This window comes from Poecilia reticulata, chromosome 13 (assembly GCF_904066995.2).
Source record: "Poecilia reticulata chromosome 13, P_reticulata-male-v2, whole genome shotgun sequence".
NCBI lineage: Eukaryota > Metazoa > Chordata > Actinopteri > Cyprinodontiformes > Poeciliidae > Poecilia > Poecilia reticulata.
In genome coordinates this window covers 13682088-13704998 of record NC_088842.1, presented here as the reverse complement: position 1 = coordinate 13704998, position 22911 = coordinate 13682088, and the positions used below count along the sequence as shown (strand labels likewise).

Below are 22911 nucleotides of genomic sequence, written 5' to 3'. Positions count from 1 at the left end.
GTTCTACGTGACATCAATATAATTTTTGACTTATTGACAATTTCCATTATGTGGGTTTTGTGTTTAGGTACAGAACAACACTGACAGGGTGTTCTGCAACAAGAATGAGGAGGCGAATCTGGCATAATTTGGTGTTTCACTGGACCAGCTAGTCGCTAATTTGGAAAATTGTGCCTTTAAGAAGGAAACTATGCAATTTTGGCCAACATAAACACAATCAAATGTGCAGTAATTTGTGCAAGGAAATCATCCAGACATACAGTAATTATTCCAAAAATTCACAGTGACTGTGTATACATCGTACAAAGGATTGTGACAGTGAAGGAATGGCAGTGTTGTAATGGGAAGAACAATCTTTCAATCATAACCTGAAGGTTTAAACCAGCTGACAAAACACTGAACCCCACAACGTCCTAATTAGTCTCCGATTTGCTTTTACTTTTATAATCTGAATTAGAGGCCTTCACTGGTATACTCTGTAATTTAGTTTTAAACTGATATTTTTGTCTGAGTTTGAAAGAAAAATGTCCCTCTAGATGAGAACTTTGAAGTATCATTTTATGGTAGGCAATGAAAAATGCTAAGGAAATGAGAGTCTCTTGCTTGATAACCTTTTGTTTAAAAAATGACATAGTTAGCATGAAGATTTCAAACAATATTTGTATTCGTAGTAGTTTTCAAGAGATTTTTGTGCTAAATCTTTTAGCCCACTTTGAAATTTGGTATCAATCTGTGTGCTGCCTTTTGTAAATTAAGCTTTGTAAACCGCACTAGAGCTCTCCCTCGTGGCTATTTTTGTACGTTGTTTGGTGACGCTAAAACAACAAAATCGAGATCCAAGATGGTGGAACGTAACGTAACGCCAAAGAGTTTGTGAAATTAAGCTAATTATTACCGTGTTTCAGACAAGATTTGTTCGTAAGTATTGGTTAATGGTGAAAATAATAATTGTCTCTTTGTTTTGTGTAATGGTGGTGTGAATAATTTGTACGTTTAAGTCATTTATGAATTTATTTATTTATTTATTTATTTTAATTTTAGCTCGCAGTAAGAATGGCTAATTTGCGATGCTCGTTTGCTAATACTAAGCCTTGTATGTTACATTTTACGATGGCCAAAGTGAAGGCAGTGGCCACTGTTCAATAAACAAGTAAAAAGAAAGAGAAGTTTGGTCATTGGAGCCTCGTTGTCTTGCTGTTAAAAAATTGGAAACTTAGGGCGCGGCAGCACAATATGCTTTAGAAAATAGCCTTTAATCACCTGCTTCACATGTATATTTTTTACTTTATCATCTTTAATTTTTAAAAAGCACTGTGGTGGTGCTTTGTTTTTAAGCTCTAACTTTTTGCAACAACAAATATTTCCAAGCAGTCAAATTATTATTTTTTTCAACGGAGGGGAAGCTTTTTTATCAGTAAATCATAGTTGCAGGCTCTAACAGAAACTTCTAGGGTTTCTTTATCAGTAACAGAACAATAAAAAAAAACCCATTCATATACATAATATTATCAATTCAAACTTAGATAAAGTTAAAATGAAATAAAGAAATAAAGTTAAGATGAAATAAGGTTGAAAATGAAATTTTCTATTACAGTACTTAAACATGTTTTACCGGCTACGGAAACCTTCTATGTTAATGTGGTGTCAATGTTACATCCACAAAGCATGTGAAAAGTGATCATAGATAACACTTTTTTTTCCTAACATTTTCAAAGTAATTAGAAACCACAGAGTTTCTGAAATCTTTTACACGTGAATATCACTGAGGATGCTATTCAAGAAGAAAAAAAAGTTCATATTCAAAATATTAGGGAATGTGGATATGATCCAAGCCTCCATGTGCAACCTGCCACATAATTTCTTTAAAAAATAACTTTATTATTTGACTATAATCCTTTTTTGCAGCATGGGAGGAAAGCGGGGACCACAGGATGAAAGACTGGGTTGCAGCTGCCATGTTCAGGTTTCCTTTCTCTGAAAATATTTTCTACACTCTGAAACAGTCTCGCTGGAAATCAGAGCTGATTACGGGCCTGGTTGTGTCGCTCATTTATAATGCGTTCCTACTGCAGGAACTGCTGGTTGGATGAAGCTGTGATTTGTGTCATGTCTGTTCCCTGTCACTTTGTTTTGCTAATTGTTCATGATGATAACAGTCTGCTGGGGTGCAGTGAGCAGCAAGGCTAGTGTAATGAATGTAATTGTCCTCTGTGGGATTGCTTGCTCACAGAGTCTTGGTTCGCAGCTGCAAAAACAAACCAAAGTAGCCGTAATCTGTTGGATGATCCCCGAAATAAATGATAAATCAACAGCTGAGGAGGTCAGTAAAGTCACTGTGATTATGTAAGAGCTGGAAAGGAGGATCAGGTCACCAACTTTGAAGCAAAGATCAGAGAAATCATTTCTTATTTTAATCACTCCAACTTATTTTGACTCAGTTTGATCAAGCAAAAACATAAAAGTTGCAAAGTGTGTTGTTTTTCATTTTTATTTTGTAACCCTTGTCTTTTTATTGGCACTTTGTATTTTTTATTGTTGTTAAACCAATTGCCCATTTGGGATACAAATAAATCTGAATTGAATTGAATTTAAGTGGGACATTAAGCTACTTCTTTAAATGTTCTGCATGGGTTGGAGTTTAAAACCATTTGTTGAGTTCATGAACGTGCCAAAGCAAAACAGCTCATAACATAAATATTTAGTATAAATTAAAGATGCTCCTATCAGAGTTTTGTGGCCAAATTTGGTAAAACTGAGTGGCTGATAGATGCTGAACAACAACATGAGCTAATTCGTAATGTCAGTCCATCGATGTTATAATTTCATATGCAAAACTTTAATTAAGGTCTTATACAACACAAAACATAAAAACATTTTACTAAGTAACATCTCCACAACTACAATCCCAGTGTGTATGCTCTAAAAAATGTAGGTCCTTATCTTAACTCTAACATTTTATAACATTTCCAAACGGCTGCCTTTGTTGTATTTTATTTAGCCTTCCTGTTATCTGCTGAAAACCTTGCTTTCTCTTACATCCACAGCATATAAACTGTGGACATGTCACTTTTAAATTACGTTTTATTTCTGTGCTTCCTTCAATCGTCTTTTTTTAGTTGAAATAATTAATTCTGAGTCTTTTTCCTGGAATACCAACATCTACCGCGAAGAACTTTCACTAATTCCCATCATCACCTCTGTTGCTCTTTCTAGCTTCTGGTCAACCTTTTCCAGGAAAAAGGAGGAAGAATAGTGATTGCTGGATATCTATTAACCATGAGTGGAGCTCTTATGTTAGCTTAGGGAAATAAAGTAGCTTCACAAACCACAGAAAGATGAAGAAACATGAACAGTTTGGGACTTTTTGACTCACTCTTGAGTTGGGTTTTGTGTGAGAGCTCATCCTCACCCACCGCCTTGACTTACTCACCCTCATTTGCACATCATCTCATCGGTTCTCGCAGATGTTGTACAGAGACCAAGAGGAAATTTCTTTACTGGGTTTCATGATTGCCTGTGCGTATGTAAATATAAGACAATTATGTACCAGTCATTTTTTTTCTCGTTTTGCTTTGGAAAGGCTCCAGAAGGCTTTTTCTCCACTTTGGGTCAAAGGTGGCTTAATGGCTTTCAGACGAGCCATCTGCTCCTCCTCGTCAGTCACAGTGACTCCAATGTCAGAATGATGGCTTTATGGGGCAATGTGGCTGTAAGTGATAATTAACAGCCGGGGCGTCGGAAGGGTTGTACAAGAATGTTGAAATCAACCCTGTTAAAACTGTCAGACAGGATGTGAGACGTGTGATATATCGAACATGTGTGTATTGAAAATGTGTGCGTGTGTGAAGATTTATTAACTTCGGTGTCATTGCAAAACTAAACTCTTATCTTAATTTGTAAGAATACAAGATAATTTATTCCTAACCCAACCCAGGATTTTTGAATCCAACTATTTTGTTGCTGTAACAGTTTTCAGTGTTGCTGTTGCTTTATATGGTGGCTTGTTTTTTTTTTATTGCTGTCTGCTTCATTCCTTAACATAAAAAGTATTAGCATGTGTAAAACGTGAAACGCCTGTATTTTTTACTTTATATTGCCACATTTTGTTAATAAAAGCAGAGCTTTTGAAAACAAAACTGCTTCTCGATGGTTGGCCTTCTGAAGCTGAAGGGAGAGTTGGCTTTTTAAATTTGTACGAGTTTAGTTTGGAGTGATCCTGCAACGCTGAAGTACCAGATCTGTTTACTGGAACAGTTAAATCTGCTTTCAATCTACATTAAAACTCAAGTAGAGTCTGATAGAAAGGCGGAGAGGACTACTCTTCCAGTGTTTTGTAATGATCTCTAAGACTGTGAATCCACATTTAAGGCAGTAATTTTTCCTCCATCTCCGGCTGGTGGGAAAGTTCCTGATCTTTCTGTTAATTCATGTGCTTCTCCTCCTTTTGGGGTCAGCATCTCACAGACTCTCTCAGTTGCTGTTTGAAGTGTTGCCATTGTGTAAAATCCCCCTCCTAGCTGGGTTGAAGGGCATCGCCGCTTTCAGCTGGTCCTTCTTGTTCTCTAACGTGATCGAGATCAGACGTCAGCGGTTTGCTTGTTTACCAGGGTAGTTATGGCTAATAATTACAGCCGCTGGGATGTGGAGTCATTAATAATCTCAGCATGAAGGGAGAAAATAAGAGGGTCTGAGAGGAGAGGAGGTGATGCAGGAACATCAGTGTGGGTGGGCTGCTGTTACTTAGATATGAGTCTGAAGGTCTCTGGGTTAGTTTTATCAAAAGGTGTGAGTATCACTGCGGTCTCTGGGTGTTTTATTAACCGATGCGCCTCGGAGCAGAGGCTAAGAGTGCGCAGCTTTATGTAAACATCATCAGACCCAGCAGAAAGACGGGTGTTCAAAGTAATGTAAGTAGTTTTCACTGATTAGACAGAAACACTCTTCTGCTTTCTTCTTTCTAGCTGCTGAAAGACTAAAACACATTTTTTCACCAACAACGTCGCAGTGCGTAAATCATGAACACAAAGAACTGAAATTAGAAAGTCAAGAGCTGGTTTCAGGCAAATCTGAGTCTGATACTGTTTGACCGTTTTTGCTTCAAAAGATGATTTCTAACAAATCCTAAGAAAAAAGTCTAGCATGAATATCACATGTTGGCAAACCTCTGAGTTTTTTGTATTTCATCTCATTTTCCCACCAGTCATGTTTACAAAACATGGATATAAAAATGAAGGATGCATGTATATCAAGCATGTGTATTAATCTGAAACAAAATGTTGGTATGATGTTTATCTTGGAGAGAGCGTCAAAAGCCGCTTAACTCTGAATTTGCATGCTCCAACAGTGCTTTGATTGTGATCAGCTCATTTGAAGATTGCTTATCGGTTGTCATCTAATTGACTGCGAATGTGCAGAGCTATTTCCTTCAAGTTGTATTTCATTAATGTCTAAATGAAAAGCAGCGGTGCTTTTAGCTGCTCGAGTGATAAGAAAACTGTGTTGAGCAGACAGTTAATGGGCTGATCAGTACCAGAACTGAGTTCCTGAACACAGAAGCTGCTGCCAATGTTTACGTGATGTGATTTACTAAATTAGGTTTAGTAAAATCTCTTTGCAGGTATAACAGAGTACTGTGAGATGTCATCTGCAGTTTCAGATGATCAAACTAATATTAATATCTGGTAAGATGAGCAACTATAAACAAAAATGATGATTTTATTTGATAAAGGGAAAAACTAATTGCTCCCCAAACCGGTTCGTCCCACATCAACGTTTGTTAAAAACTGGATACGAGTCATTTTGGTCCATTTTTCTTTGCTGACAAGCGTAAGGTGACAAGCTACTTTGTGCTTCCATCAATTAATTTATTGTGCATTTCTTAAGCAGCAGAAATGGTCAGCTATAGTTTTGCACTTTTGGAGTAATTTGTTTTACCACTGTTCCGTGTTTTCTTCCACTTTAATTAAGGCTCTCACTTTGGTTCAGTGCTTCTTAGACATATGTGTCAGTGAGCTTCTCAACTATCTTTGAATCATTTTAGATCTGGGCATAATCTGGTGGCTTTTGGGATCTTTTAGCCCGCTTCGTCTGATTGGTGTGTTTCAACGATTTCTTGATTCGGCAGTGATAGACATGGAATAAAGTAAAAGATGCTTCCTGTGAGGCTCATTTGTCAGATTAAAAGTAGTAGGTATTAAACACTTTATTAAGTCCACATTTTTGTAGCACTGCAGTTCTGATGTAATTTTCAAATTTGTGTTTTCAATAGTTGTTAGCAGAAAATGATCACAGTTAATAAAAATAGAGATTTCAGAGGACCAGTCTTTGTGTAATCTGTCTATATAATGTGTTTGATTTGGTAAATTGAGATACTGAAATAAATTAACTTTTTATTTAATAATCTAATCTAACAAATGCGACTGTATATTGGATCATTTATCCAGGTAGGATAAATAAAATTGATAAATTCTAGTATGAAAACTGCCTTATGTTTGCCTAGGTTATCAGTCTTTATAATGATCAAAGTAAGTGTGGCAAAAATAGAAGAAATTTATAAGTGGGTAAACACCTTTCCACAGCATTAAATACGTATTTAAGTTTTGTACATTTCTGTGAGTTTTCTATTGTCTCATCACAACACAAAGAAATACCAAAGACAGCAAACGTCTGATCCTCGCTCTCATTTGGGAGCTGCAAAAGTCAAGATTAGAAACCCGTCTGGATCCCCGACTCTTCTCCAGTCAGGTCAAAACACTGTTAATAATTCATGCCTCTCCTCAAAACAATGCTGTGATGGACAAAACGTTCCTCTCTCTCTAATGGAGGTTGCTGAAGATTCAGTTTTGAGCCAGAGTCACTGACTCCTTAGACCAACTTTGAGGCAACAAAAACGGATAAGTTATGCACCGGTGCTGTCAAAATTACCCACTCAGCAGTCTTGTTTTTAATAAGTCGATTAGAGTAAATGTTTGGGTTGGCATTTTAAATGTTCTATCAGTCGTTGGTATGATTAGCACATACCAACGACTGATAGAACATTGTTTTTATAAAGACGTGACTTTATAAAAACAATCATCACCGTGTGAATATTTTAGATAAGGTTGACTCTCTGAAACAAACAAAATGTTCCTGAACAAAGTTCAGAAGAAACAACAAATTAAAAAGATGGTTGTTGTACTCTGACTAGCCTTCATATTATCTACAAATAGTCCAGTGCTCTCTTGATCTTCCACCACCTCCATAATAAGTTCCTCCCATTTTTTGTGTTTCCTGTGTCTTCACTTTATACACCTATCTCATTCTGAAACTCTTCCCTCATTAACAGTCTCTGGATTTGACGCTGTCAGCTTGAGCTGGCAGTTGTTAGCATGGTGCGTTCACTGATTGGAAAGAGGTGGGATTTACAAGATTTTCTAATTGGCTTCTTTTGGGTAAGGATCAAACAGGACAGGTTTTACAGACGGTGTGTCTCTTCTGGGAACAAAATAGCATTAAAAACTCAATGTAAGTGTGTCCATGTCGTATGGAAAAAATTAAGAAACCTCTGCAAAATTATCCCTGCTCTCATTTTACTCTATAGGTAAATAGGTAAATGTTTGAGTAAAATGAACATTGTTCTTTTATTCTATGAACTACTGACTACATACTAAAGAAAAAAAAACAACAAAAAAAAACAATTAGTATTTATCTGCAGAATATGAGAAATGGTCAAAATAACAAAAACGATGCAGTGCTGTGCTTTCAGACATCAAACAATTCAAAGAAAACAAGTTCATATTAATTTAGAAACAACAAACTAATGTTTTAACTCAGGAGTTCAGAAATCATTATTTGGTGGAACAAACATGTTTTCAGTGCAGTGGTCTCTTCATTTTTTCCAGATCTGTATGTTTGTATTTCTTGTTTTACGACATAAATCTTTCCACCATTGTTTTCCCTTACTAAATGTAAGCAACGTTTGCCGAATGCTGCGTCTAATATTTAGCTTTCTGTAGCTTTGATTGAAGGTTGTCAGTAATTCTGCAGCCTCAACACACAGTGGATAAATAATCATGCAGATGGATGATGGGTGGAAATGAACTCATGCTTTTTGTTTATTCTCTTGTCACACACCAGCTGGAAACTTTACAATGTAGATGACACGAGCAACTTGCACCATTACTGCTCACAATGCTGATAGTCTTGGTTTGGTCTGCCACTCAGATAAGTTCATAAACACCTGCAGAGAGAAGAAACGAAAGGCAGCAGAACAATTACTTATTATAAACGAGAAAAAAACAGCTGTGAGTCATTGTTGCACCTTCTTCCAAAAAAGGCAAAGAGCTTCTGCCGAGGACCTCATCCTGTGCGTGAACGGCCAGAGAGCTCTCAGTGTGTGGCTGCTCGCGTCTGCGCTTGTGTGTAATCTATCTTTAGCCCCAATATGCCAGCAGCAAGCGGCGCACATCTCATAGTTTAGAAGCCATGTCATGAGACTCCTCTCGCTCCCCGCCTGAATTTCTGTATCGTCACAATCTGAGTAGCAGAAAAATATTGTCCCTGCCGGCCTTTCCCATACAGCGTGTGTTGTTTTATTGCTGCCTGCTCAGAGTGGCTGACATGGAGACCGAATGGTGGACTGGAACGTGGGAAAGAGGATGGAGGGGGAGTTTGTACCATCATGGGGGCAGGCATGAGGAAATGGCCCACTGAGATCCACTCTAACACACACACGCACACACACACACACACACACACACACACAGAAAGGGAAGTAGGTGTAGGTTTGTGAGGCGGAATGTAATTCCCCATAGTTTTTTTTATATTATGGGAGCCGTAGAGTAATACATGGGAAAATGACCGCATCCTACATGAAGTCATAAATTAAACTCACTTTTAATCTCTGTGTAAATGTCTGTGGAGGAGAGTGTATCAAAATATCTGGGAGTGGAAACTCTGAGTAAGGGGCACCAAGTAGAGCTGTAGATTGACTATCAAAGAGCAGAGAACAGAATGAACTTCCTCTGGACTGTATGAACTGCTGACAGGAGACCAAAGGCCTTCTTATCAAGGAGGAATTAGGCTCAGCTCGCAGAAAGCCGTGCCACTTTTATATTTAGCAGATCTAGTTTTAAAAGCTACGTTTGACGAGTTGAAATATTCTTTGATATGATTGTAAGATGAGGCCTTTTCCACTAAATGCATGTGCATTTCATTCAATATTGCAACAATCTGAGGGTAAAATTCCCCTTTGCAAGGTCGGTCTTTTAATTTGTTCTATTTTTCATTCCTATTTTCCATTTTTGTAATTCCTGTCTAGTTTCTAGTTGAAATATTTTATTACACCTGAAATAAGGCTAAACTAATTTACCAGTTTTGTTTTAAGCACATCATTTCTTAAAATTGATGAAAAAGTACTTGTTCTATTGGCAGATTATTTCACTTACAGCAAAAACCCAGTGTCACAAGTGAAATAATCTGCCAACGGAACCAGTACTTTTTCAGCAGTACTAAGGAATGTTACTTGTAAGTTAGTTTTGTCTAATTTCAAGTGCAATAAGACATTTGCCTTAGAAACTAGACCAAAACTACTTGATAATATTTAACATTTTTACATTGTAGTTCCACTAATCTGTGAACCTGTTTACTGGCAATGGAAATTAAGTGATTCTGATTCTTTGTGTATTCTTTAATTTGCTCTTGCTTGATGCAAAAGCAGCATAACCCTTCAGTTAAAGACTGAGTGGTATTTTATAAATGATGTTTTGTATCACATATCTCGTTTGGAGAAAGAAAAGTGAAAAAGATGCTTTCATTCTTTGCATTTCAAATATATTTCCTGAAGGAGGCATAAAAAATGAGACAAACTTGGATTATCAGACCTCAGGATTGTCGGGAAACGCTGTGAAGCCGGGGTCTTTAACGCTTTATTTAGTGGCAGCTGTTAGGAGCAGGTGGAACAGGGTTTATATTTACTACTTCAATTTAAACCTCCTGTACTGACAACGCTGTTGCCAGGAGTGAGTCTCATCTGGAGCCTTCTTTGTGCGGCCTGTGAGTCAGCAGAGATACTTTTGAGGACGGAGCTCTGGGAACCGAGCGATGACCTTTACAACAGGTGGTCTGCTGAAACCACATGCACCATCACATCATCAGGAGAAACTGGAGAGCAGTGCGACTCCCTCCTCCTCCATCTCCTCCTCTCTGTTGTGTGGTCTGCTCCTCTGATCCTCTCCTCTCTATTTACATTCCTAGTCTCCACTATCGTTCCCACATTCTGAGGAGTCCGTTAACCGTTTTTATTTTATTTTTTTAGTTTGTTTCATGAAGGCACGCCGGGTGGATGCTGCCGGCATTTGGCTCCGGATCCCAGGAGGATCCATGAGTGTTGTGAGTGTTGTTAGGGAAAGTGTCTGACACATGACTGTGACAAGATCACCTTGTTTTCCCCTGAGGCATTGTGGGAATGTGCAGCTTGGTTGCCACAGCTGCCGCCGTCCGTCTCTTTGCCTCTGCACACGGCAATGAAAACATCACCTGAACCCAGCGGATGCTGATGCACAGTTGGAGTCTCTCACGGTGCAAAATGGTTCAGTAAATGATAGTGTCGAGATCTGCATCCATCAGATTACACACCATATCAAATTGTTTTAGTATTAGTGATACGCTTTGGTGCATTTCTCACAGCAGAATTGAAATTCTCAAATCTTCGAATCATTGTGTCAGTCGCGCACATCATGTAAGAGGTTATGTGCAGTTTTCTACTTTTTCCTACATTTTCATTGGCGTGTCGTGGATCTTTGTTCAGTCGTCTCAACCTCCACAACATTTAAGAATGAAAGTCCTAACATGCAAAAATGCTTAAACAAGAACATCTCTGTTAAAACACGAGTCTAAGAGTTTCTTTAAATATCTTTGTAGATGGAAACGTAGCTGACAGAGAACATGCCTAGCTTCATTTACTGCACTTTAAAAAAAGCTTATTGGTCCCATCAGATGATCAAGAGTCACATTTTTGCTTCTGTCTTAATGAACAAATCTCCCAGAGCCTCATAATCCACCCTTGTAGAGACTATAGAGTATTGTGGTGTTATTAATGGTAAGGAGAAACATAAAACAAATACCGCATGCAGACGGTGTTGCTTTAAGACCAACACTCCACAAGAGAAGACAAATTACTGCTTTTACTTGAGGCAACAAGAACAAAGTTCTTTTCTTAAGAACTTTGTTCTTGTTGGCCACAACGTTTCATTCTTCACAAGAGCCAGTGTGCTGAGGTCCCAGGAAGTTCTCATAAGTGTCTCCGATTGAACTACGCCCTCCTCCTATTTATCAGACATCAAGTAATACAAATATTCTGCCCACAATATGTGTCAAGAACAGACTGTCCAGAACCAGGGTGGCAAGAACAGAACAAAGTCATTTAGCGTTTGGAGCCCTGAGCGAGAACTCGTCTCTGTTGTTGTGGTTTCTGAATTAACCTTTACAAAGACATGGTGACAAATTAACTATTTGATGTTCCCACTTTGAATCAAGAGTTCCTACTTAGAGCCTGCAGTCAAGGAGTTGAGAAACATTCTGGCTTTTTTATTACTTCTTCTACCAACTGCGCACTGTGAATGCAGACAAATCAGTGATATGATAAAACAGATATTTCAGGGTGTGAGAAGAAGGCGTGTATATTTTGGTTATCTGCTTGCAGTTGTAAAGCTCGGTAATTCAGAGAGTAAAAAATAATGAAGTAAAAATACGAGCATGACCTTAAAACTCTCACTATGTTGTGAGTCATGGCTGATTGTGGTTTTGTTTTTTTCTTCCCTTTAGAAAATACAAAAGAGAATCTGACTTCTTGGTAAACTTTACATCTGTCAGGATGTAGATAGACTGCAGCTTGGGGTTACACGGCACACACAGCTGTGCAGAAAACATTACATTACAAGATATATTGTAATATGTATAAAAGATCAAGTTTTATTTGCTGATATTGAATAGCTGTGCTGTTGAAAAATGTAAGCGGAAACTTTCTTTTAATTATTTCTTTGGGTATGTCTGGATGCACATCCGGTTTCCATGCCCTATTTTTGCTTTGTGGTGTTGGTATTTACTGCTCAGCATAGTAAAAAAAAAAAAAAAATTCCTTGAAGCATTTTAAAAGCTTACTCTGAATGCATAAATGAAATCAAGAATCCATGGAGCTTCATTTCATGACAAAATTCCTGCAGCTCTGTGGAGAGCGTGCCAAAGAGACGGCAGCCGGACATAAAAGGTGTCATTTCAAAAATGGCCACACATTAAGTATATTTATTGATATCTGCTTTAGAAAAATCAGTCATTCTTTCATTTCAGTGACCTATTCATGGCGTTTCAGACTGTAGACTGCTGAGGGCGATTCATGGAGCAGTGAGAGGCGTCTCAGCTCTAAATCTCGTGTGAGACATGTGTGTGTGTGTGTGTGTGTGTGTGCGTGTGTTGAAAGGCCGAAGGGTGTGTATCACTGCACGGATGTGATTGATGAACATGTGACAAGGACCTCAGTGTTTGTGTCTTCAAGAGTTTCTCGTTGCATTCTTCTGCCCTGTTTAGAAGTGGGTGGGACGGCTGGTCGGCTGCATCTCTAGTTTCTTAAAGTAAAGCTAAAACGAGACATATCAGATTATAAAATAATCTTCCTTTTGCCTAGAAATTAGTGTAAATTTACAGGTGGATAGAGAGAACAACTCAAATGTTTAAGGCATCCCTATTTTTTTCAAAACTTTCTTTCAAGAAGAAAGACGTTCTGTTATTTATTTATTGTTTTTCTAAGTCAGGATTCCCACACAGCATGGAAAAGATTATTCAAATATTTTCCGGGACGGGATGATGCCACAATGACGGCAGTGTCACGGTTTGGTTTCTTCTAATCCGATTTATGCCCAGACACAGTTTTGCACTGCATGTTATTTTGTCTGTTACTTTATATTCTGACATCAAAACTTCCTTCATGTTTTTGAAGATTTTGTGTTTAATTAAAAGAGAAATGTTCATGTATTTAACTTAAATTGCTGGAATCAGACTTTTTAAAACTTTCCCAGAACTTTTCATTTGACATTAATTACATTTTTCTTTCATTTTCAGTTCAGCTTTTGTGTCTGGGCATGAAAGGTGAGAGTGCGGTGAATGTGGAAATCATAAAAGTAAAAGAGGCCAGGTGGAAGTCAAAACAGGTGTCAAGCGGATAAAAAGTGTCTAAAAAACGTACATCTCTAATAAAAAAAGAGGAATCCGGTGTCATCCTATTCATTTTAGCCTTGTTAGTCAGTCTTCTTCGCTCTTTCCAATCCTCTCAAGTGACTTTTATTTACATCCATGTAAACCACAACCCGACGGAGCCACTGGTTTCCCATGCTCCCTTTCTCTGGTGTCCCGCAGTCCGGCTGCTGTTTCTGCTGCCAGTCGGGTCAGCGTGCTGTAAGTTTGCTCTGTCGTGTAACCAAACAAGCCTGAGAGGCTGTTGTTACTGTCAGACGTGACTGGGGTGAAAAACACGCCACGCCACGCTGTTGCTTTGCCAAATTAGCGTATGAGAGCGTTCGTTCTGCTTTCAAACATAGAAACCATGACACCAAACACAAAGATTTGATCTGTAACTCGATGTAATGCACAGCTCATTATTTTTAAGATGATTATAATCATGATCCCATGTGCTGTCCGGCTTCGTGTTTGTGCTCCAGCTGCACAGTCACTTGACAAGTAAATGAGCGGATAATGGAAATTAAATCTCGGTTCATGACCCATTACTCCCATGCACATAAAAAACCCTTGAACACAACATTTATTACGGTAGAGCTTCAGCTTTGTTTTTTGTAAAAAAAAAAAAGAGAGAATTTATTTCATGAAAAAGGGTTTTCAGCAGGGAAATACTTGCTATGTAAATATTAATGTAGCTCCATAGAAAAACTAACCTTGTGTCAGGCGAGACTGATTACATAAAGACGCCGCAATGCAAACAGACCAGCATGCTCCCTCTTTGGTGTAAACGCTCATGCCTGCTCCCTGCAGAACAGGGAGAAGAAAGTCTGCTTTTCATTCACTGAACGTTTTTTTGTTTGGAAACTCGTGAATGAGACGCAGCAGACCTGGAAGTTTGTCATGTGCTCTCCTGTAATAACGTGTTTATGGCCTGAACCTGGTCGGATCACTTAATGTTTTTTGCACTTTCCAAACATTCAAGCTTTAAATCTGTAAAACATTTACCTTTTGTTTGAGCTGAAAAGCGTTTTTTAACATTTTATTGACGCTGTTGCTGAAAATGTTACTTGACTGATAGACCGGGAATATTTATTTTTATGTGGCTGATCGCTACGACCTCTTTCACACAAAGGGTAAAACACATATTGTGCTCAGAAGTACTGTATGTTGAGATACAAAGTATTTATCATTGTTTTTGTCCCAGCAGCTATTTTTGGTTAAATGTTATTCACCCGCTGCCTGAAGAACCGTTACAAATCTGAAATGAATCCGCTTGTGCTGTGGTGATGCTTCAGAGAACAAAGAAGTGAGCAGAACACCTAACCTAACCAATAGAAAACCTGAACATCTAGGTTTTCTAATGCAATCAGTGCTGAACATAAACTCTATAAATCAGGCACAAGATAGTCGTCAAGACCAGCCGCAGTCTGTTAGACTTTTTAAATTACGTTACTGCCGGTAAAATATTGTATCCACTTACCTTGTTGTCTGTAAGCCCCTCTCCAAATGAAGTATACTATCATTTGAGCTTATTATAAGGGTTAATGCTTAACTACTATTAAACTATTTAACTATCTATCCCTAAAGCTGAGGCCGGGGAAATAATTGATGTTTTAAACTGAAATTAGGACAGAGAGAGGGATTCATTCATACCGTTCTGGTCGTTTCATCCTGTTGCAACTCGGGAAACAAGCTGAGGTCCAAGGAAGTAGTGAGTCTGATAAAAATCGGGAAAAAATAGTAGACTGGATTAATATTAAGATTTGGAACAATTAATAACAATCCCAAAAAATAGTGAAAATGGGATGAATGGTGAATCGAGAGAAATTTCTACGCAAGAAACATAATAATAATCCAAACAAGTAGTGAGTTAAATATGATGATGATAACAATCTGGGGGGGAAAAGAAAGGTTAATCGGAGAAAGTAGTAAAATTAGATAAATTTCATAAAAATACTATGGGAAAAAATTGTAAGTGGAAGGGGGAAATTGTTTATTAATATTGTTGTTTTGTAAGTATTTGTTCAATAAAAAGACCTTTAAAAATGTAATGTTATCAGAGTGATACCATACTTCAAAATTTAGAGACTCTGCCTTTTCAGGAACAAGGATTGTTCTTCTTTTGATACTCTAAATCCTGCTGTGGTTCTGGCACAATCTCTGCTGACCTGAAGCTCCTGCAGGGAAACAAAAACTTTCATTTTTCTTCAGCATTCGATTAATTGGGACTGTTTTAGTGGAACCTGAGCTCCTTTCCCGCTCTTTGGTCCTTAAAAGCACATTATTCCTGGACGCCATCAATCATGTCACTGACCTTTCCCCTGCATGAGGCGATGTGGCTGCGTACTGCAACCTCTACTTTAGCTTTTTCCATTCTAGCCATTTTCTGTCGTCTGTAATTACTTGCTCTAGTGTGAAACGGTTGAAAGACACAACAGGAATATGATATGACAGAGGCTGCATGTTCTGGGTTTGACATCCCTCCTTATTGTAATTAAATCTTGGTAGTGTTCAAACATTTGTTCATTTCAGCCTCTCTAGTGGCAGGAAACAATAACACAAACTTGCCTGTCAAACATATTTAATAAAATCAAAGGAATCCAAAAAGTAGGATCTTAAAGAGGTTTTTTTTTTTTTGTTGTTGTTGCTGCAATTACTCAGCCTTCATGGGGAGCTGAGCCCTCAGCGCTTTCTAAATCAATTAGAGCTCTGGACAGTAATCTGCTGCGAATGGCAGCTAATGTGCCGAAGGTGAGCGTCCTCTTCTCTCTCTCACTGATAGCCATCTGTGGTCTGGGCTCAGCGCCAGAGCGGAGCGGAGCGAACGGCAGGTTGATGGCCGACTGTTACTGAAACCATCACAGGGACAAAGTCCAAACAGATCCCATCCTTTGAGCTGCACACGCCTCATCTCATCAGTCTGCCTGTCAGAGAGATGATGACTGCTGCTGCGTCTGGAAAACACTCAGGCGACATTCTTGTTTTTTATTACAGTCGTAGACGAAGGTTTTGGCAGCTTCAGTTCACTAAGTATTTACATTATTATGCAGACTTATTTAGAAAATGTAACTTTATAACAAACCAATATTAGTGTTTCCTCTTGTCATAAGGACATAAAAACCTGTGACAGAATGAGCTCAGTTCACCCTGTTAAAGAGTGACTGCTATAAAAGAGGGGCTGAAGTCATTGTATTCTTCTGAGCACCCGTCATCAAAATGGCCTCACATGTGCAAGGAGAATGTTAATTTTGCACGTCTCGATTTTACATTGTTCTTTTGAAGCAACTTAATGGATCACCAATCCCACGTCAAAACGTCCACTATGCGTTCAGATCAATGCCTGCTGTAGGCTGGGATGCAAGATCAAAGATGAAAACTTAAGTTTTAGGGAATTTCTGAAGTTGCCGAGTAAAAAATGGCTTGCCGTCACAACCACAACCAGAACCAGAATTTTTCTTCTTCTCCTCTTAATTGTCTCCCATGTTTATTAAAATAAAACTCTTGGGGTTAAAAGCTACACCTGAGTGAGTTTCTGTACACTGACAGGACTGATATAAAGGTAGGAAATATGTGATAAAATAAATTTAATAATAGCCTCCTGACCAATTGTAACATGTAAAGGAGAACATGTTAAAATGACGGATTAGGAAAAGGTCCAAACAGGTCTGCCTAACTTCAGGATTGTCTCATCCTGAGAGATGTGAAACAGAATCGTGTCTCCACCATTGCAGAACTTCAACACTGGCAGCAGGTAGATGTGAGCGCATTTACAAGCAGATTGAGGCCGTATCCTTTGTAAAATATCTTTGATGATAATCCCAGAAAATAGTTAAACTGGGATGAATGGTGTATCTAGAGAAATTACTAAGTAAATGACTTCAGTCCAAGAAGAACATCAGACAGAGGATTCATTCCTCTAATGAATCCTCCCTCCTTATAATTCGGGGCCTCCTCCCATCGAGAGGAAAAATAAATGCTGCAGTGGAGAAAATGTTGCATCATAAGAGAACTTCTACTCCTGGAGGTGGAGCGCCGTGCCACAAGGCAAAAGCGATTTAAAAGATACCAACATAGCTTTGTTATTTAAAACGATTGTGATCAACAGGAATAGACCAGTATCTCTTTGTGTGAGGCTCCAATGAAGAATGCTTTAGGAACAGTATTTGAAAAGTAATGCAATTGTGTTTAGTATAAAATAAAAACATAAAACAAATAAATCAGACTGAATATTTCTTCTCCACGCAGGAGGTGGAGGAAAAGCTTCGCTATCTGTGACAGAAACTGATTATGCCAAGACCAGACAAGTTCTGTTAGAAATGACTTCCTCTTGGGATTATCTTATCTTCTGCAAGAAGTGTGCTCACATGCCTCTCCCTTAAGACAAAACTAATTTTGTAGAGTTTACTTTTTTTTTTCTTTCATTAACTTGTAGGAAGATATTAGGGTTTTGCAGAATCCCTCTGACCTCTTGATTTTCTTCTAAACCTATTATTCATATCTTGCATCCTTTTCTCCCTCAGCCCATTACTGCCAGATGCAACATTCGCTTGTTTCCAACCTCTTTAAACCATTTTCCGTGACGTCCATGTTTTCAGCGAACACAAAACTATTTTGGAAAACTTTTCACAAACATTTAGATAAAAATATAAATAAATTAAAAAAAGCAAGAGGTTTTCCTGTCAAATCTAAGTTTTAACTTTTATACTAAAATTGTGAAATGCCTTCATGTTCTATAGGGAGTTACTTCATTATTGTTTTTGGACCATGCCTTTGCCTTTAAAAGATGACATGGTCTTCCTGCAGGGAAAATGTTGATTTAGTTTATTTATTTATTTATTTTTTACATTTAAATCTAATACTGGGCATTACTGATAAAGTAAAGGATGGCCAGTCTCCAAATGAATTTATTCAGGAGACACTAAACTGACTAAACTGATACATAGTTGGACGGGGGCCTCTTATGAAGGGTGTTCTGTGAAATTTGAACCGGATCTTTTGTGTCGGCCAAACCATCTGTTGCAGGAATCTGAGGATAAATAGGAAAATTAACCGACTTTCTGATGGAGTGTCTACCCCGTAAACAATAAGCTTCCCACAAATGAGCGCCTAATTTTAACCAGCACCTTCTGACCACAAACTGAATGACTGACAGGTTAAGCAACGTCATTAAAGTTGCTCATTATCGCTGTGTGTGAGTGTGTGTGTGTGTGTGTGTGTGTGTGTGCGTGTGTGTGTGTGTGTTAATAGCTGCGTTTGCATTACGAATGTGTGCAATATATTTGGCTGATGTAAAAGAAACAAAAAAAAAACAAACACAAATTTGCAGTTTCCATTAAGCAAATTTATTTTTGTAATTTCAATTACAAAAATTTCATGGTTAACTAAACCGCAACTTATGAGCACAAGAGATGGAGAAAGAGAGAGAAACATTATTTTCATAAACTTTTCCATCTACATCTTATGTCAGCATCTAGCATGTTAGTTTTCAAATTCTTTGAGGAAGATCATAGAAAAACGTTACCGTAGTTGACTGTTTTTAACATCTCCTTCCCTGTTTAAAGGGATCTGCCTAAATAAACAGCTCTGATGCTGCTGTGGAAAATAAATTTCCATTTTAGGGCAACAGACGTCAGAGGAATATGAGGATCCACACCTGTGCCTTCTATTTCCAATGTTCCCTACTCAAACGCATCAATAAGACTTAAAAATCTGTGCAAAGCCGAAATCCAGCAACCTATTTCATGTCAGGAGACTTCTGCTAGACATGCTGAAAGTGATGCTCTCTCTCTCGCGTTCTTGCAACCTGAACGATGCATCTCGACATACGTTTTTAAAATCACCTCTGGCTCAGAAAACAGCCATCTTTCACTTCATCCAGTACCAACTACCACACAGAAAAGTGTTGTTGCACTCATTGTGCATCCACTGGTCGGATAAAAGGTTGGACTTCTATTTTTTAACAGGTCGATTTCCAACTATTGATCATGAGAGAAATACGGCAGACATATGATGAAAATAGAGTAGTTTTGCCTCCACATTCAATAAGAGTCCAGTCAAAGTAAATAATTACGTTTGTTGTTAACGGAGGAGGCTGCTGATAAAAAAGAGGACGCTCAGCTCTTTCTCTGTCGCACTGATTAAGACTATTAATCAATGTGTGCTAATAGCTGCGGTAGCTCAGACATGAACGCTGGACAAATTTCAAAATGAAATGTGACGTCGCTGTCAGAGTTTTTAAAGATCAGGATTTTTCTTGTAGGTGCTGCAGTTCCTCCTAGGTGGTGGGGGGGTTTGGGGTCTGGCAAATTGGTCAAGAGCGCTGCTCTTCCATCGTTAATGGCCAGGAAATGTCTATGTCGTAGAAACTAATTGGATTTTCTTACCAGGAAAGCATCTATACGGCTCCATTAGCCAGGAGTAAACAGCGACATGCAGCTGAGTGAGAGACAGGTGGGCTAATGCAGAAAGAGGCAGGAATCCATGCTGGCTTGTTTTTGTAGCAGAAATTAGAGGATTGGCTCACATGCAAAATAAATGTGCTTTATATTTTCACGCATTTACAAAAAAAAAACATACAATATTATGGAAAAAATCTTTAAAGATCAACATACACGCATTTTCTTTCAGTGAGGAATATGTGGCTTCTGTTTTCTTTTTACCTTTAAAAGCATTTGAAATGGATTGTTCTCTACATTTAAAGAAATAATTAATTTTAACTAACTAAAATAGCACATGGTTAGCACATGGTTAACAAACGTCAGCCAGAAAGGCAGCAAAAGCTTACAACCAAGTTCTGGCTGTGAAGTGGCGTTTTCCCACAGAGCTCTGTTCAACTTGCAGCAACAATTTATAGCAACAAACCTCTTAAGGTCACTGGGCTTCTTCTCTGCCCTGAACTCCTTTGCATCAACTCAAACAATGTGGCTCCAAGTGTAACTGAGGGTCCCCACAGACTAAAAGGACGGTCAATTCAGGGGAAACTAATGGGGGGGGAAACCTTGGTTCCTCACAGACAGATCATGAAGGAACAGTGGTGCTACTATGCAGCCTGTAAATCAGGCCTTTCTTCCTGTGTGAGGGTGCCATGTTGGAATGCGGTGCATTTATGTGCACATGGGTGGGCTTCTCATTCCTATCATAGCATCCCTCTCTTCTTCTTTTGCCCATCAGGACGTTCCTCCTTTTTACTGATTTACATTTCTTACTTGAGTTTGTACAAAAAATATTAAATAAAGATGATGATGATGATGATGATAATCCTGGCCAGTCTTAACACTTTTGTTCACAGAACTGAACAATTTGTTCAACACCCTCACATATCTGAAGTAAAAAGCTGTTTTAAATAGTCTCATTATTATGTAAACTTTATCCTATGTATTGCAAATAATTCAAACAACTAGAACCTTTTCACATTTGGTGACATTACAACAAAGCAGATTTATTTTTATTGGGATTTAGCAAAACTGAACTTTGTGGCTTTCATGTTAAAACATTGCGTTTGGCAGAGAGCTAGCCCTGTGCATCCACCCTGAACACAACAACCCCACTGTGAAGCACGGAGGTGGCATCATGTAATGATGTTAGGAGACTTTTGATCAGCGGGGTTCAGGGAGTTTATGAGATGAGTGGGGGAGAGCTGAATGCAGGGCATTCCTGGAAGAAAAGTCATTAAAAGCTGTAAAAGTTTGGGGTAGAAGTTTGCAGCAAGTCAAAAATAAACACGAGAAACAGAATGCTTTAGATCAAAGAACTTATGTGTTAGATTGGACCAGTCAAAGCCCAGACCTGAATTTATGTGAGAATCTGTAGCAATAGATACAGGCAAATACTCTAAATGCAATCTGAGTGAGCTTGATTTTTTAGTTTTGCAAAGTAGAATTTTTAAAAACCACACCTGAAAATACATTCAACTGCAAATACATCAAAAGATTGTTTTCCAAAGTATTTATGAAAGAGAGTCGAATGCAGCACATGCCTCATCTTCAGTGGTGGAGAAAGTACTCAAAAAATGTACTTAAGTAAAAGTACAAATACACAGACAAAAATGTACTCAAGTAAAAGTAAAACTACCACATTAGCATTTGTACTTAAGTAAAAGTAAAAAAGTACTGGCTTTTAAAAATACTTAAATATTAAAAGTAAAAGTGCTTGCTGAATGGATTACCTAATTGCTAATATCATTAAGTGTACCGATCGTATTTAATTTTAATACATTGGAAAACAACCTGCTGAATACTATTAATCAATCATTAATCATTTTGTCTAGATTAATGTCAAGTTGTCAAAACAAAGACATTTTCAATAATGTCAACTTTGTATTAAAAGTGTCATGATTTACTGAATGACGCTTTATGACAACAGTCATAAATATTTATGAAGACTTATTCATGTCCATGACAGATGTTTATGACGGTGTCATGTCAGTCTTATTCACCCGCCTTCAGTAAAGTGTTACCGGCTAGGTTTATGTAGCATTTGATTTTTAACAAAATATTTATACCTGTATTTCATAAAAATAATGGTTGACTTTCGGCATTTATTTTGAAGTATGTTGATCCTGTTTACAACTATGATTTTAATGTTCAAAAGCAATTTTTTTATGTTCCATCTTATAGTAATAACTTAACAAAACTGTTTATTTGACTTCAAAGACTAGAGTCGAGATTGCTTTACATTTAATTTATACATTGAAAATTTGTATAGTAAAATGCAATAAATTAGTTGTGATGTACAGAAGATAAACATTAGCAAGCTCAAGAATATGTTTAGCTCTTAATATATAATAGTAAATGTTAGTTATAAAGACTAGATGACATGTCAATTTATGGTCTTAAATTGCAAAATAAAGTCTGCAAATTGATTGTAGAATGGTTTCATTTTTACATCACTTTGCATGAGATACTTTCAAACTAAGTGTTTTGTGTTCTACAACTACATTTCCTGTGGACTTAGAATTTAATTTTGTTTCAAAATTATGTTAATAATATATTAAATACATTAACTGTAATATATTTTACACTATAATTAACACATGGTATAGAATACAGACTTCAATGGTATTTGGAAATGTCCAAGGTTTTTTAAAAAGTTTGTGAATGCATCACAAAAAACAGAGTAAAAAGAGAGAATTTCAGTTTTGGGTTAACAAAATATTGGTAAATTTGACATAAAAAAAACTGTTAAAATAAGGAAAATATTTTGATGGAAATTCTGAAAAAAAAAAATAAATACAGAAAATGTCCTGTTAATTCTCTGCCATGATATTTTCAGTGTTTTTTACAGAATTTCCATCAGAAGTTTCCCGTAATTTAACAGTATTTTATTTCAAAGTTTTCCATGAAAAAATAGGGAAATATCCTGGTAATTTCTGCCAGTACACTTTCTTGTTTTTTATGGAATTTCAGCAGAATTTTTCCATAATTTAACAGTTTTTTCCCCAATAATTTAACATGAACAAACTGTTAAATTATGGCCCACCACCACTTCAGGTGACATTTCCCATATTCTCAAACTCAAAGCTTGACATGTATGGGGCAACGTGATAGTTCATCTACTGACTGACTACATAAACTAAAAGCTGAATCATAGATATTTTTAATAAGCGTATTTGTGAGCCTGCCTCTTTTTATTAAATTGAAATTAATTTTTGATTTTTGTATGACTTTTTCTCATATTAACTTAGAAAACGAGTTGTTATTATTACAG

At 37.5% G+C, this 22911-nt stretch overlaps 1 protein-coding gene and 1 long non-coding RNA gene across 6 annotated transcripts in view; one reads left to right on the top strand and one right to left on the bottom strand.

Moving 5' to 3' along the window:
• Nucleotides 1-22911, top strand: part of mcamb (melanoma cell adhesion molecule b) — a 45090-nt gene that overhangs the window by 6556 nt on the left and 15623 nt on the right. The gene's annotated exons all lie outside the window — the stretch shown is intronic.
• The window catches only part of LOC103474571 (uncharacterized), a 32571-nt gene continuing 17722 nt past the window's right edge, over nucleotides 8063-22911 (bottom strand). For 2 of the 3 annotated variants that reach the window (XR_535201.3, XR_535202.3), the window contains exons 3-5: nucleotides 15280-15383; nucleotides 14860-14923; nucleotides 8063-8218 (exon numbers count right to left, since the gene is read on the bottom strand). This is a non-coding gene — a long non-coding RNA (uncharacterized LOC103474571). Of the gene's footprint in view, nucleotides 8219-14859; nucleotides 14924-15279; nucleotides 15384-15520; nucleotides 15615-22911 lie in introns of all 3 variants that reach the window. The other variant, XR_014090702.1, reaches the window with a different exon arrangement.